This window comes from Balaenoptera ricei, chromosome 6 (genome assembly GCF_028023285.1).
Source record: "Balaenoptera ricei isolate mBalRic1 chromosome 6, mBalRic1.hap2, whole genome shotgun sequence".
Lineage (NCBI taxonomy): Eukaryota > Metazoa > Chordata > Mammalia > Artiodactyla > Balaenopteridae > Balaenoptera > Balaenoptera ricei.
Genome location: NC_082644.1, coordinates 108328552 through 108343180, shown reverse-complemented (window position 1 = coordinate 108343180; position 14629 = coordinate 108328552). Strand labels below are relative to the sequence as shown.

The window sequence follows — 14629 nt, the reverse complement described above, 5'->3', positions numbered from 1 at the left end:
GGTGATTCCATCTATCTTATGGCCCATATATTTTTTTTAAATTACTAGCTTCTACATGCCCTGTGGTCATTCATTATTTATTAACCTTCAGTGTACTCAGTGGCTCCCTCCTATAAAATGGCCATCTTGGAAACAAGTAATTTGTGGTGTGGTGGTTATTAGTAGCTACTCAGATTGAAAAATGTTAATAAGAAATTAATTAGGCAACACAGCTGGAAAGAAAACAGAAGAACAGTGAGTGATGGGCAATTATAAGGAAACATGGAACACATTTCACCCCATAAGAGTGGCAAAAACTCTGATCTACACTATTTTAAAAAATCTCTCTATGTTCTCAGTCACTTGTACTTTGACATTGTATCTCAAAAAGAAATGCAGCAGACATTCATTGAACATTCTGTCCTAGGCGCTATGTAAGAGGGACTGGAGGAGGCAGATTAATTCCTTGCCTTAAGTCTCTTGCACTCTAGTAACTAGGAGGTAGACATGCAAAACACTGCCCATACACTCTAGAAAACAAATAAAACTGAGATATGAACCACAGAAGAGGCAAAGTAATTTCTGACAGGGTGGTAGCCTGGGAAAGCTTCACAGAAGAAGTTACGTTCAAATTGCAACTTGCATGTGAATAGGAAATCTCTCCCAGCCTCTCTCCCCAGGGTCCTCTTCTGTCCCATTGCTCTCTGCCCACCACTCTCTAGCCTCAGTGGCCTTCTCTCTCTGGCTCCACCCTCAAGACCTTTGCATGTGCTGTTTCCTCTGCTTGAAACCCTTGCCTTCTTTGACCTCTCTAACTTTACTTGACTTTCAAGTCTCTCCTCAGGGAGGCCTAACCTGATAACCTCCACCCAATATAGGCTCATTCTCCCACATTGTTCTTCTCATGACATTTTGATAAGTTCATTTATAGCAAATCTCATACTTTTTACTTCTGTATTTTTTATATGTTTGTTTGTTTCTCTTCTACATTGTTTTGTACCTCCATGAGATCAGTAGCTGGGTCTATTTTGTTTACTACTGTACAGGCACATCTCTTTTTCCGTTTTGTTTTGTTAAATTTTATTGGCGCATAGTTGATTTATAATGTTGTGTTAGTTTCAGGTGTACAGCAAAGTGATTCAGTTATACACAAACATATATTCATTCTTTTTCAGATTCTTTACCCATATAGGTTATTGCAGAATATTGAGCAGAGTTCCCTGTGCTATACAGTAGGTCCCTGTTGGTTATCCATTTTATATATAGCAGTGTGTGTATGTTCGTCCCAAGCTCCTGATTTATCCCTCCCCCCACCCCACGTTTCCCCTTTGGTAACCATAGGTTTGTTTTTGAAATCTGTGAGTCTGTTTCTGTTTTGTAAATAAGTTCACCTGTATCACTTTTTAAAATTAGATTCCACATATGAGTGATATCATATGATATTTGTCTTTCTCTGTCTGACTTACTTCACGGGCACATCTCATTTTATTGTGCTTCACAGATACTGTGTTTTTTACAAATTGAAGGATTGTGGCAACCTTGTGCTGTCAGATGATGGTTAGCATTTTTTAGCAATAAAGTATTTTAAAATTAAGGTACATACATTTTTGTAGACAATGTCATTGCACACTTAATAGACTACACTATAGTGTAAGCATAACTTTTTTTTTTTTAAAATTATTTATTTATTTATTTATTTATTTATGGCTGTGTTGGCTCTTCGTTTCTGTGCGAGGGCTTTCTCTAGTTGTGGCAAGTGGGGGCCACCCTTCATCGCGGTAGCATAACTTTTAATATGCATTGGGAAACAAAAAAATTCGTGTGACTTGCTTTATCATGATATTTGCTTTATTGCAATGGTCTGGAAGCTGACATACAATATCGCCAAGGTATGCCTGTATCTCCATACCTCTTTCAGTGCCTTGCACCCAAGAAGGGCTCAATAATCATTTGCCAAGTGAATGAATGGGGCATCTTTAGGTGAATGACAATCTCCAGTGAAAGCTTGTTGACATCAACCTGAAGGGTGTGTATGTTAGTGGAAGCTTCTAAACTGTGGGGGGGGGGAGGGGAGAAGGTGGGCTACAGCTCTCTCTCCACACAGAAAGAGGAGAAGCTCAAATGTGGGTAAAGATAAGGCATTATTTGGTCACATATAAAAAAGTGAAGCACTGTTTGGGGTGAACAGAGGTAGTAAATTCGTGGCTCCTGAATGCATATTTGGTTATTGGAAACACCCTCTTTGGGTTCATGCAGTGGGAAGCCAGATTTGGTCTTTCTTCTTATAGAGAGGCACCCTTTTTCTGGAATGGTGGCTCTACATCTTAGAAACAACGCTTTTCCCTTTACCTACCAGGGATGATTTTCCTCAGGTTTAGCTTTCCATGCCTCCCAGTACCATCAGAACTGTAGGATGTCAAGGGCCAGGATTAGGGTACAGACTGGGGAAAGGGCTCAAGGATGGACTTGAGTTCACTTTGAGCGAATATCTTAGTAGACTTCAACCTTCATGCTTTGCATCAAGTCCAGCATAGCTCACCAGAAGTAGGAGGCCACATAGAATCTGGGAGCAAATTCTTATAAGAGAAGGATAATCGTACTGATACATACTGAGTTCTAACCATATGTCAGGCACTGTGCTAGTGCTTTATATGCATTTTCTAATTTAATTCTCGCAATAACATCCTGTGAGTTAGGCCCTTTTATTATCCTCATTTTATGAGGAGAAAATATAGGCATCTGAGGCTGACCCAGCCAGAGGGTAGTGAAACCACTGGATTGTACAGCCTGTGTCCTCAGCCTCCTCTGCATCTGTATCTGGAATCTGCAGCCACCTTAGGTAGCTGCTCAAAGATCAAAGATTCTGGGCTTGGGATCCCAGACATCTCTTCCTCTCTCTAGAGCTAAGGACCACTGGCTGGTCCACAAAGCGTGGCAGAATTGAGGGTGGTGTACATGGTAGGACTGGTTGCGCAGGATTTTAGATGCTAAGCTAAGAAACCCAGATTTTATTCTTGGGAATGAAAGATGGTGTTTGAATAAGGAAATGGCATGCAAGAGATCAAAGGTCAGAGTGCGGCAACTGGGGGCTGGGGGTGGTACTGACTAGGCACAGGAAGCCACAGGAATAGCTCAGCAGGTGTGAACCAAAGTTGTGGTGGTGAAGACAGACAGAACACTCATTTCAGAATAGAGTTGATAGGACTTGGCAACCAACTGGTAAGGGAAGAGCTGCCTGTTGTCATTTAGTGATGAAATACACATTCCCGTACATCCAGCTACACACTGCCTCTCAGCAAATACACTTTTAATGATTGGTCAGTATTTACTCAACATCCAACATCCTCACTTTACTAAGAAATGTGAATTGGCTCCATCTATGAAGAAGCACGAATTTCTAGGCTTCTCTGACTAATGAGACTGCTGTTAAGAAATGGCTGTTAATGTTAAAAAATAAAATCACATACATAGGATGCTACACATGTGCTTCTGTCACACTAGGACTTATGAGGTTAAACTATTTTCACTTGTATGTCATTATAACATAATATTATGACTCTGTTCATTTAGGGTTGGTGTTCTACCAACTTCTCCTAAGTATTTTAGTGACAAATTTAAGAAATAGAAGAACAGGTGAAATAAATGTAAAGACAGAGTTAAACACATTAAAATGAGCAGAAGATAAATTTTTGCCAGACTTCTAGTTGACCTATTTTGTTAATACAGTGCTTAACAATTTGTTTATGCTATATATCTATATCTATACATTGATTTACAGTTGTTGCTTTTGTTTTGCTGTTGTTAAATGGATGAATATATGAATGAAAGAATGATTGAATATACTTTCTAGGATCAGATATTGAATTTAATTCTGAGTTCCCTGGTAGCTAGGGGGAAAAGGGAAATACAACATACGATATAGTTCATATCATGTTACTAAAGAAAAGATATATTTATCTGAATGAATAAGGTTTTGGCATGGCAAGAAATTCAATGAGGAATTTGTTTTATTAGAACTTTACATAAGACATCTTGAGGTAAATAATGTTAATTCCTCCTCCTTGTGCTTCCTCCTAAAACAAACTTCTTTGATTGATACATTTTTGTATTTGTGTGCCTAAAATTTGGGATGTGGTCAAAGCAGGGATACAGAATGATCAAGTTAGGGTAGAAGGACTCAGTAGGCAGAAGAAGCAGTGTAGACTGGTGGTTAATATAATGGGTTTTAGAAGTGAGGGAATCACTTCTTTACCTGTATAGTGGAGATGATGGTGATAGTGATGATGATGATGATGGTAGTTATGATGATGGTGATGATGAGATGGTGATGATGATGATGATGGTAGTGATGATGGTAATGATGGTGATGATGATGATAATATCTACATCACAGGGATATTGTGAAGATTAAATGAGATGATGAATAAAAATGTGCTTAGTATAGCAGCTGCCACAGAACAACTGTCTCACAAGTGAAATCTCCAAATTGGAGGGATTCTGACTGCAATCCTGTGACAAAGTAGCATTGTTTTTAAAGAGCCCTTTTTCACTGACACCATCTCCCTTCCTTCCTCTCTTCATGTCCTGTTAAATATGAATAACACCACTGGTAATGAAGGTCCCTTTTTTTTTCCCTCTTGAGTGCCCTTCTCCAAATGCAAGAAGATTGTGTGACTGCAGAAGTGATGCATGACAATAAAGCTCAAATATAATTTCACACATTTCTCATTGCATGGTATCATGCCTCATTTAATTTGAGTAAATCTTAGGACTTCATCTAGACTGCAAGTTTCTTCTCCAGGGAAAGGACAATGCCTTCTCTTTTGTTCCCTCTACTTCCAAGCTCAATCCCTTCAACACCCATATCTGGAGCAGCCCGGTATGATCTAGGCAGCAAATAAGCAAACAAAGTTCCTGCTCTCATGAAGCTTAACTTTCAGTGGGAAAGCCAGATAAAATGAGTAACAAAATGAATAAACATGACAGGTTCAGATGATAAGAGTCATGCAGAGAATCAAAAGGGGCAAGGTGAAAGAAATGACTGGAAGCTTATTGGCTTGGGGATCAGGAGAGGATGCTCAAGGAGGTAATAACTGGACCAAGACATAAATGGTCAAGGAGCCAGCCATGCCATGATCCGGGGGAAGGTGTTCCAGACCGGGAGACGAGAGCAAGGGCAAAGGCCCTGAGGTAGAATGAACTTGAAGTATTCAAAGAGTAGGGAGAAGGCTCATGTAACTGGTGTGTGGCTAGGGAGAGAAGGAGTGTGATGAGCAGAGGCCAAATCCAGAGCCGACTATGCAGAGGACCCTACAAACATCAGAAAGAGATTGAGTGGCTACAGGTCCCTCCACTTTGCAGAGTGAAGTTCAAATCTTCAAGGTGCTTCCTACACCTCTTATATCCAGAGTTCCCTACAAGTCTGCTACCATTAAGGTCCTGAATGGCATAACTCCTACTGCAGAGATTTCAAAAACTACATCTAACTTGGTCCTCACATTAACCTCAGGAGGCAGGTTATTGGGATTTCTGCTTTATGGCTGACAGATCTATAAATTGGAGCACTTGATAGAAATCTTGTAACTTTAAGTGGTTGTGTTAGGAGTTGAACCTGCCCATCCAGGCCCTGAGTTTCTACCACTACACTGAAGATGCCTCTCAATTCTTCTGTGCCCTACTCTCCTCCTATCATTTTAGACTGATCTTATAAATGGGTCTACAGGGACAATGGGTGTAGGAATCAGCACAGTGAATTAACTCAGTGAGCCGGCACTGGCATCCTCCTCCTCCTCCTCACCATCATTAGAACAGTTCTCAAAATAGTTACAATTTATTTAGCACTTACTGTATCCCAGAAACATGCTAAGCATTTAGCATACACCGCTAAATTTCCTTCTCCCAATAATTCTAAGAGGTAGGTGTAATTATCATCTCCACTTTACAGATAAAAATAAAATGACAGCTCAGAAAGTTTAAGTAACTTACCCAAGGTCACAAAGCAGTGAAGCTGGAATTGAACTCAGACTCAAGGCTAAATAGACTCTGAACTTTGATAGTCACATACATGAAGCAGAGATTGGGTCAGCCACAGGGGTACACATGATGGAATAAGATTCAGTTCATGACCTTGAGAAGGTCAATGTGTAGATGAGGAATCTCTTTTCAGGGAGCACAGCCTATTTTTTGCCTGCCCAGCCCTCCCAGGCAAAGTAAGCATAGAGCTTGTTTCTGTTTGACAACTCAGCAAGTTAGCATCTGGTTGTGAAGGCAGGAGTGGAGGAGGAGCTGATTAGGAGGAAGCCACCCAGCGCTAAGGATCAACATCAGCATCTTGGGAGGGAGAGGGTACGAACCCCATGAGCACTTAAGAGGCTCCATCTTGGCACGGGAGATAACTGGAAATTCTGATTTCCCCAGACCAGACTATTGAACCACAGTCCAGACTGTGGTTATTTATAGTCCCCTAACAGCCTTGTTTACACAACCTGCCTGGATGCAAATCAGCATATGGAAGCGGTGGAGGCGGCGAAGTGTGCAGCCGGCGAGGACTGGGGGATTGGTTTTACTCGTGTAGTGTTAACACAGCTACACATGACTGCCTACACTCCTGTAGCCCAGGGAGAGAATGAGAACACACAGTCCCCAGGACCCTTGCCCAGTCCTTCTGCCTGAGCAAGAGATAACAAAAGGAGTGGAGTGGACTTTGACTCTTTCGATCCCTTCCTCCACAATCCACCCTGACCTTTCTTTTCCAGCCCCATCGCCCACCACATCTTTTATCTTCCCCTCCTGTAAGCATCCTCCAGTCACTCTTGGCTCTGAATACATCATGTTCCTTCATGCTTTTGTGCTCTAGCTCAGGCTGTTTCCTCTGCTCAGAATGCCCTTTGCCCTTTCTCTGAATCTCTCTCTCTCTCTCTTTTTTATCACAAAGTGTGTTATATGTACAACTGATGGGGCACCAGATGGCTTTAGGTAGTACACAGGCAGAATTCTTATTTTATGCAAATATTTATTATCTTAGATCTCAGCCAGTGTGAACAAAGACACTGAAGATATAATAGTAGAGGTAGAGTGGGCTTCTCTGGTGGCACAGTGGTTAAGAATCCGCCAGCCAGTGCAGGGGACACGGGTTCGAGTCCTGGTCCAGGAAGATCCCACATGCCGCGGAGCAATGAAGCCCGTGCACCACAACTACTGAGCCCGTGCTCTAGAGCCCTACTGAAGCCCGTGTGCCTAGAGCCCATGCTCTGCAACAAGAAAAGCCACCACAATGAGAAGCCCGCGCACTGCAACGAAGATAGCCCCCGCTCACCACAACTAGAGAAAGCCCGCGTGCAGCAACGAAGACCCAATGCAGCCAAAAATAAATAAATAATATAAATAAATTTAAAAAAAATAGTAAGAGGTAGAATGTAGATTGGACAAATATCTTGATGACCGTGTAGGGATCACTGTCATTTAAGGAAACACTGCTCTGATTTATCTGACATGGTCTGCCTCTTATCACATGGGAGACAGGGCTGGAATTCTGTTTTGCTCTCAGGTACCTTCCTTAACCTCTGAAGTTCTCACCATCTGGTTACATGACCTTCCTTCACTCTCCAGCATGCCATCTGTCCTTCCTCTAGGGCATGATCCATGGTCCCTAAAGGCTGTAGCCTTCAGAACTGTTTTTTTCCCAAGCTGAAATCCTGCCATCACCAGTGGAACATACCAATCTCCAAGGAAAACTCTCCAAAAAGACAGCCTCCTCTGACTCTCCCCTCCTCCCACCTTCCCTCCCTTCTTTCTAAATCCTGGCAACCCTTAATCTGTTCTCCATTGCTATAATTTTGTCAATTTGTGTTATATAAATAGAATCATGCAGTATGTAATCTTGAGAGGTTGGCTTCTTTTGCACAGCACAGTTCCCCCGAGATCTATCTAAGCTGTTTTGTGAACCAATAGTTTTTCTTTTTCATTGCTATGGTATAGCCATGGTATGGCTATAACAGAGCTTTGTTTTGTTCTATTTTGTTTAATCATTCATCTGCTGAAGGACATTTGGATTGTTTCCAGGTTTGGATTATTTTGAATATATAATAATATTAAGAATAAAGCAGCCATGAACATTTATGTACAAGTTTTTGTGTAAAATTGTTTTCATTTCTCTGAGATAAATGTTCAAGTTCAATTGGTAGGTTTCTTGGTAAGTGCATGATTAACTTTACAGGAAAATGCCATACTCATTTCCAGAGAGGCTGTAAAATTTTCATTCCCACCAGCAAGGTACATGTGATCTAGTTTCTCCACATCCTTGCCAGCATTTGGTGTTATCACTATTTTTAATTTTAGCTATTCTGATAAGTGTGTAGAGACATCTCATTGTGGTTTTAGTTTGCATTTCCTTAATAGTGATGCTGAATGTCTTTTCATGTGCTTATTTGCACTCTTCAGTGAAGTGTCTATGTCTTTTGCCCATTTTCTAAATTGGGTTGTTTTGTTTTGTTTTAACCATTGTATTTTGAGAGTTCCTTCTATATTCTAGACAAAATATTCTTGTAGGATACGTTGTTTGCAAATATTTTCTCCCAGTCTACACCTTGTCATTTGATTCTCTATGCTGGATCATTCACAGAGCAGAATGTCTTTCCATTCAATTAGATCTTCTTTGATTTATTTCAGCAACATTTTGTAATTTTCAACATACAGATTCTGTACATTTTTTGTTAGATTCATATTTAATTATTTCATTTTCTTTGGAGCAAATGGTAAGAAGTATTGTGTTTTTAATTTCTGTTTTCACATGTTCATTGTTAATACATAGAAATGGGAATGATTTTTGTGCATTGACATTGTCTCTTGTGATGGTATTGAATTAATTTATTAGTTCTAGTTTTTTTGTGGGATTTTCTATGTAGACCATCATGTCATTTGTAAATAAGGGTAGTTTTATCTTCCTTTCCCATCTGTATGCCTTTGATTTTTTTTCTTGCCTCATTGCACTGGTTAGAACTTTCAGTACTACATGAATAAGGATGGTGAAAGTGGACGCTATTTCCTTGTTCCTGTCTTGGGGGAAAGCATTGTTTTTCACAATTAAGTATGATATTTGCTGTAAGATTTTGCAGACGTTCTTTACCAAGTTGAGGGTATTTCCCTCTATTTCTAGCTTTTTGAGAGCTTTTATCAAGAATGGGGGTTAGATTTTTGTCAAATGTTTTTCTGCACCTGATCATATTTCTTCTTTAGCCTGTAGATACACTATTTATGTATATAACCATGAATGCCATTCTTGACTCTTTAGAATAAGGTAGAATCTCATTGGAATTGAGGCCAGACGATGAGTTAGGATCCCTCTCCATCAGGATGTAATTTCAGAAACAAAAGCAGTGTGATGTGGGCTTGTGTCACTATGCTCACTTGTCCCATCCATCTCTCCATCACCTGTTTCTTTTTTCCCTCCCCTGCTAAATAGAGGTACTGAGATTTTGCTTTGGGTAGTCAGATCTGTGCCTTCGACCTATTGACAGTTGCTGAGACCCATCACTTTTCACAAGTCCTGTGATCCACTGTGAATGTTGGCAACTGATCCTGAATTCTCTGACCCAGGTTCAGTCTCTCCACTGAAACCAGGGCAGGAGCTTTGCACTGTCTCTGAGTCCTAGCTTGGCCTTCTAGCCATTGTAAAGACCCAGCATTGTTCATGAATTCCAAATTCAGTATACCCCTAGCCCTTCTCACCCAGCCTAGGTTTCCCAAAGAAAAATAATGCAATGTAGTACAAATTTACAAGAGTGGCACTGAATAATGAATTGAGAATATAGTGACATAATAAGCAATGAGGTTTGCTATACAGTCTTCATTTTAACCAGCAATTTTTCTCTAGTGTTATTCACAGGTATGCAGCTACTCTTGACACTCCTCACTCTTTACCCTGAGCCCTTTTTAGCATAAAGCATCCCACAGCCTACCTGTGATTCAATAAATAAGCGTGAAAAGGGTCTACCTTATTCAGCAAGCCTATTCTCTGAGGTGTTTTTCCCCTATAGAAAATAAAATGTGCATTGTTGCATAGGAGTAACTTGGACCAGAAATCTTTCAGAATGTTGCTGTTTTTGTGTCTGTCTTATGAACATTCATGTGTTTTTCTCTAAGCTAGCCTGATACACATTGTGCTGTGTTAGCTAAATGTTAAAGTCACTCCGGAGTCACCCCAACAAGAGTGGTGTTTTTGAGGCAAATGGAACTTAGCACAAGCTTTACGTATCAAATCAATTCTAAAGAGGCAGAGGAAGATCATGCTTCTTGCCAAAGGGAGGAGAGTGGGTTTATCAGAGCAGCTCAACTTTCAAGAAGCTGTTGCTTTTACCGTATCTCCACTTTCCCCCCAGGACTGATGAACCAAACAGGAGTTGATACAAAGTGTACAGGGACAGTGGAGCTCTGAAAAACAGCAGATTTCTACTCTAAGAGCAAATTTCTACTCGTTTGTAGAAATGAGAAAACTGAGGTCCAGAGAATGAAATGACTTCCCGAAGGTCACACAGCTTCCCTTGAACGAGCCCCCAAAGGGAAAGGCTCAACACATGAGCTCTGCCTTCCCCTGGGTTTGTGTGAAAGTCTGACTCTATATCCCTACTTGCAAAGGGGCCAGGGGCAATCCAGCTTCCGAAAGAAGCAGTGTTGATTACAGACGAACACAAAGTCAATGCTAGATCTGAATTTGGAAAAACGCCCACTTTCAAAAGGATAATAATGAAGACATTAGACTGGATTAAAAAGGAAAAAAAAAAAAAAAACAGTCATGATGGGTGATAACAATGTCTTCCATGTCAAGCAACAGCTTTTGAGAAAGAAGATGAGTTTGAGAGGCCTAGAGTTAAATCCTTCTGTTTTCCACCAGAACAGAGAATGTATCGGCTGCAGGGATGGTGAAGAGAAGAGTGGCTCCCGACACCTTTCTGTCACTATGGCGCAGGAGCAGGAGCTTGCTGTTGCATTAATAAAAAGACCACGCAAGCACAGAAGATTTGCTGGTGAGGCAAGCAGGTTGGAGGAGGGCACATAAACATACTTGGTGGAGAAACTCTTCATTCCAGCCGTGTTTGTTTTGAAAATGTCGCAGTCCCAGGTCATGGAATTCATGAATAAAACCCCTTCCTTATTTTGACTCAGAAGGAATAAAGATTTATTACCATCCTAACCAGGAAAACAGTATTGACCCACTGGCTATTTGAGATTTTTAGCATTGTGGGCAAGAATATTTATTGCTTTTAAGTACCATAAAGTAGCAAAGATCTTGTTTTTAATAGATTTTTCTCCCATTCCCCTGATCTTGGCTTGTTGCAATTCTAGGTGTAAGAAAGAGGGGAAAATACTATATAATGTTATGTAAAAATTCTCTAAGATGATAAATTAAAAATGACCAAAGTTTGTTTTCAATCTCTCTCCAGTTTCTCCTCAATCCATAGGAATCAAAATAGGAGAGAGTGTGTGTGTGTGTGTGTGTGTGTGTGTGTGTGTGTGTGTAGGGATGTGAACTGGCCCTCACTTGCCACATGAACTTCAGCAACTCAGTCAACGTCTCTGAATCCCAAGCCTATAGACTGAAATAAGGATGCGAACACAAAGGGTTATAAGGGTGGATTTCCAACCTGAGGAAGAGCTTCCTGCCGTGGGCCTTTGAGGCAGGAAGAAGAGTGGGAGAACCCTGGGACCCCATGGTTATCTCTTTGACCTATGGAGAGTTCCTTCACCTCTCTAAACCTCGATTTTATTATTTATAAAGTGGGGAGAATAATGATTACTTTGCAGGGTCATCAAAATGATAAAATGTGATAATGGATTTAAAAATCTCTAGCAGAGTTCTTAGTACATATCATTCAGTAAATGATAGATGATTTGTTTTCTCTCTCTCTGTATCCATCTCTACACACACACGAGAGAGAGAGAGAGAGAGAGAGAGAGAGAGAGAGACAGAGAGACAGAGAGAGAGAGAGAGAGAGGTGGCGGGGGGGGGAAGAGATTCAATCTCTGCGTCAACATTTTTGGGTTGTGCTATTTCCAAGATTTCTTTGGTTGTTGGCCAAGTCAGCTAAGATTTGTGTGTCTGAATCCACCTGTGGGTCTTCTGTGGCCAAAGGAAGGAACTTCTAGAAATTGCAGGCCACGAGCTAAGAGCCAACAGTCCATGTTATTGTGGGGTAACGTAAGCTCTCTTTACTCCATGCTGCCAATGAAAAACTGAATCCTGGAAAGACTAATGGGCTCCACCTAAGAGAAGAACACAGTTAAGCTGTGTAGCCCCTTAGGTATAGGTTTCACAGAAAGGGCTGTTAGACTCAATTTAAATACTGCTTCAGGTATGCTTGGTCTCAGTTGCACAAGTGACCGTCTTTTGTTCTGTCATCCCCCAACTGTCTCACCTTGGGAAAGTTTCTAACCTCCCCAAGTGTTACTCATCTGTAAAATGGAAATAATAAGTATATCTATGCATGGGATAATTGTGAGGGTTAAATAAAATAATCTGTATGAGGCTCACTTATCAATGTCTAACCCAGAGTGTAGCAATGAATAGGTGTCATATGAAATCTCTGGATCATCACTTTCCTTTTCTGCTGGCAAATTCCGAAGAGAAGATGTCCCCAAACTGACTTTCCAGAAAGGAAATAGCAAATCCATACATGCATTTGCACACCATTGCCCACAATTAAAGTAGTAAGTGTAGACCAGGTGAATATTTCATAACTTGAGAACCCCTATGAGTCACATAGGAGACTCAATGTGGCCATATTTTATGAAATGTCTGCATTCACAATGTGTGATATTCACAATGTGTGATGTTTGTAAGTAAAGGAGAGTGAAGATGCTTTAGCTTTGTGAAATTTTAAGGGATGAAAATATCTTGTGAATACAAAGGGTGCTGGTTAAAGTATTAATAATAAAGGAAAGACTTTCTAACAAATTACCATATTGACTCACTGATTGCCATCAGTGATACATGTCTTAGGTTAAGCATCACTTAAAGAGATGCAGCAAGGTAATAGCGTTAATTGCATTGAAGGGATGGAGAGAGGGAGAAAAGAAGAAAGGCAAATTTGAGGATGAGGGGACCGAGATAGGAGGAATAAAAAAGGAGACAAATGGAGACGCAGAGTTCAGGGAGAGAAGAGAAATAGGGAGAAAAAGAGGAAGGCGGGGGAGAGAGAGTGAGGGAGAGAGAGAAAACAGAAGAGAGGAAGAGGGAAGCAGGAAGAGAGAGGAGGGTCCTATCAGGGACAGTGAGATGGAAACACAGTAAGAACGCAGCCGAGCAGGGAATTAAAGGAGGGAGTTGAACAGAAGAACAGGTAGAGAAAGAAAAGAGGAGGGAAGGAGATCAGGACTTGTTGCCAGATTGGCTCCTGCAATAACTGGGTCTGCGGTTTGTCTGGTCCACCTTGATTTATAACTTCAGAAATGATTTTTCAAAGCAAGGGGGTCCAGCTGTACTCTGCTCCCCTGCCTGCTTCCCCTGTACCTGCTGGGAAGACAGCGATGCTCTCTGCAGGTTAGAACAGGTGAGAAGTATTAATACTTCTTTCTTCTTGCCTAACAACTCGCCCCTGGAAATGCTGCTCCTTGGTCTTGCCTTTCAATTCTTTGGGAAGTAAGAAAATAATAAGGGAGAAGACGAATTGAGATTCTTTTATATTTTTACTGAAAATGACCACGGACAAGAAACTTTTCCAAGTCAACGGGTCTCCTGTGGGGCTTTGCACTCCCTCTGCTCCAGCAATCAACACAGCTGGATGCTGCCTCCTTTATCTTAAGGACCCCTTCAGAGCTTGGCGTGGTGCCTTTTTCACAAATGTATGGGACCACTTGCTGGCTACCTCTTTCAGGCTATGTAGAGATCAGCAGAATGAGCTGGTACATTTTGTAGAACTTTGACTTGCATGGACCTGAGCAAGCATTTAACCCGATGAAAGATGAAAAGACTGAGGTTCAGAGAGGCAAAGGGATTTGCTCCGAGTCACACAGTTGGTTGGGAGCAGAACCAAGGTGCCCCCTAGCCCAGGGCTCTTTTTTTTGGCCCATGTCTCTCTCCTTTGAACCTTGTTGGTCAATCTGTATAACCAAAGAAAGCAAAAATTCCTTCCCTTAATGCAGTTCTATCTCACAAATTGGATATTTTTCCTGTGAGTTAAATGTGATTAAAATGTATTTAATAATACCTAAATGCAACTTCTCTTCCTGCAGAAGCCATTACTTATATTACTTAATGACCATTACAGAAATCCTCTCAAACGGTTTTCTAATCTTTCCTCCAAATGTACACACAAACATGATTTTCTATGTCAATCTTGTTCTTAGTGAGATGTGCCCACAAATATTGTAGTATGATAGCAGTGGTTTGTGTCATGCTCCTATATCAATGTTTTCATCCTCATAGACTCATTTTTATCTTCACGATACCCATTTAAGAGGTGAAGAAAGCTGATTTGGAAGCTGTTCAGATTACTGGGGTTTTGGAAATCACATTGATCTGGTTTCATATCCTCTTTTGGCAACCATTAGCTTTGTGACTTTGGTCAAGTTTCCAAGCCTCAGTTTTCTCATCTGTGAAATGGGGATAATTAGGATATAGGCTTCAATATAGTTATTGCAATAATTAAGGTCTCAC

General features: G+C 40.9%; 1 long non-coding RNA gene across 6 annotated transcripts in view; it reads right to left on the bottom strand.

Moving 5' to 3' along the window:
* LOC132367953 (uncharacterized) overlaps nt 1-14629 on the bottom strand; it is a 226595-nt gene that overhangs the window by 201264 nt on the left and 10702 nt on the right. The window lies entirely within an intron of this gene.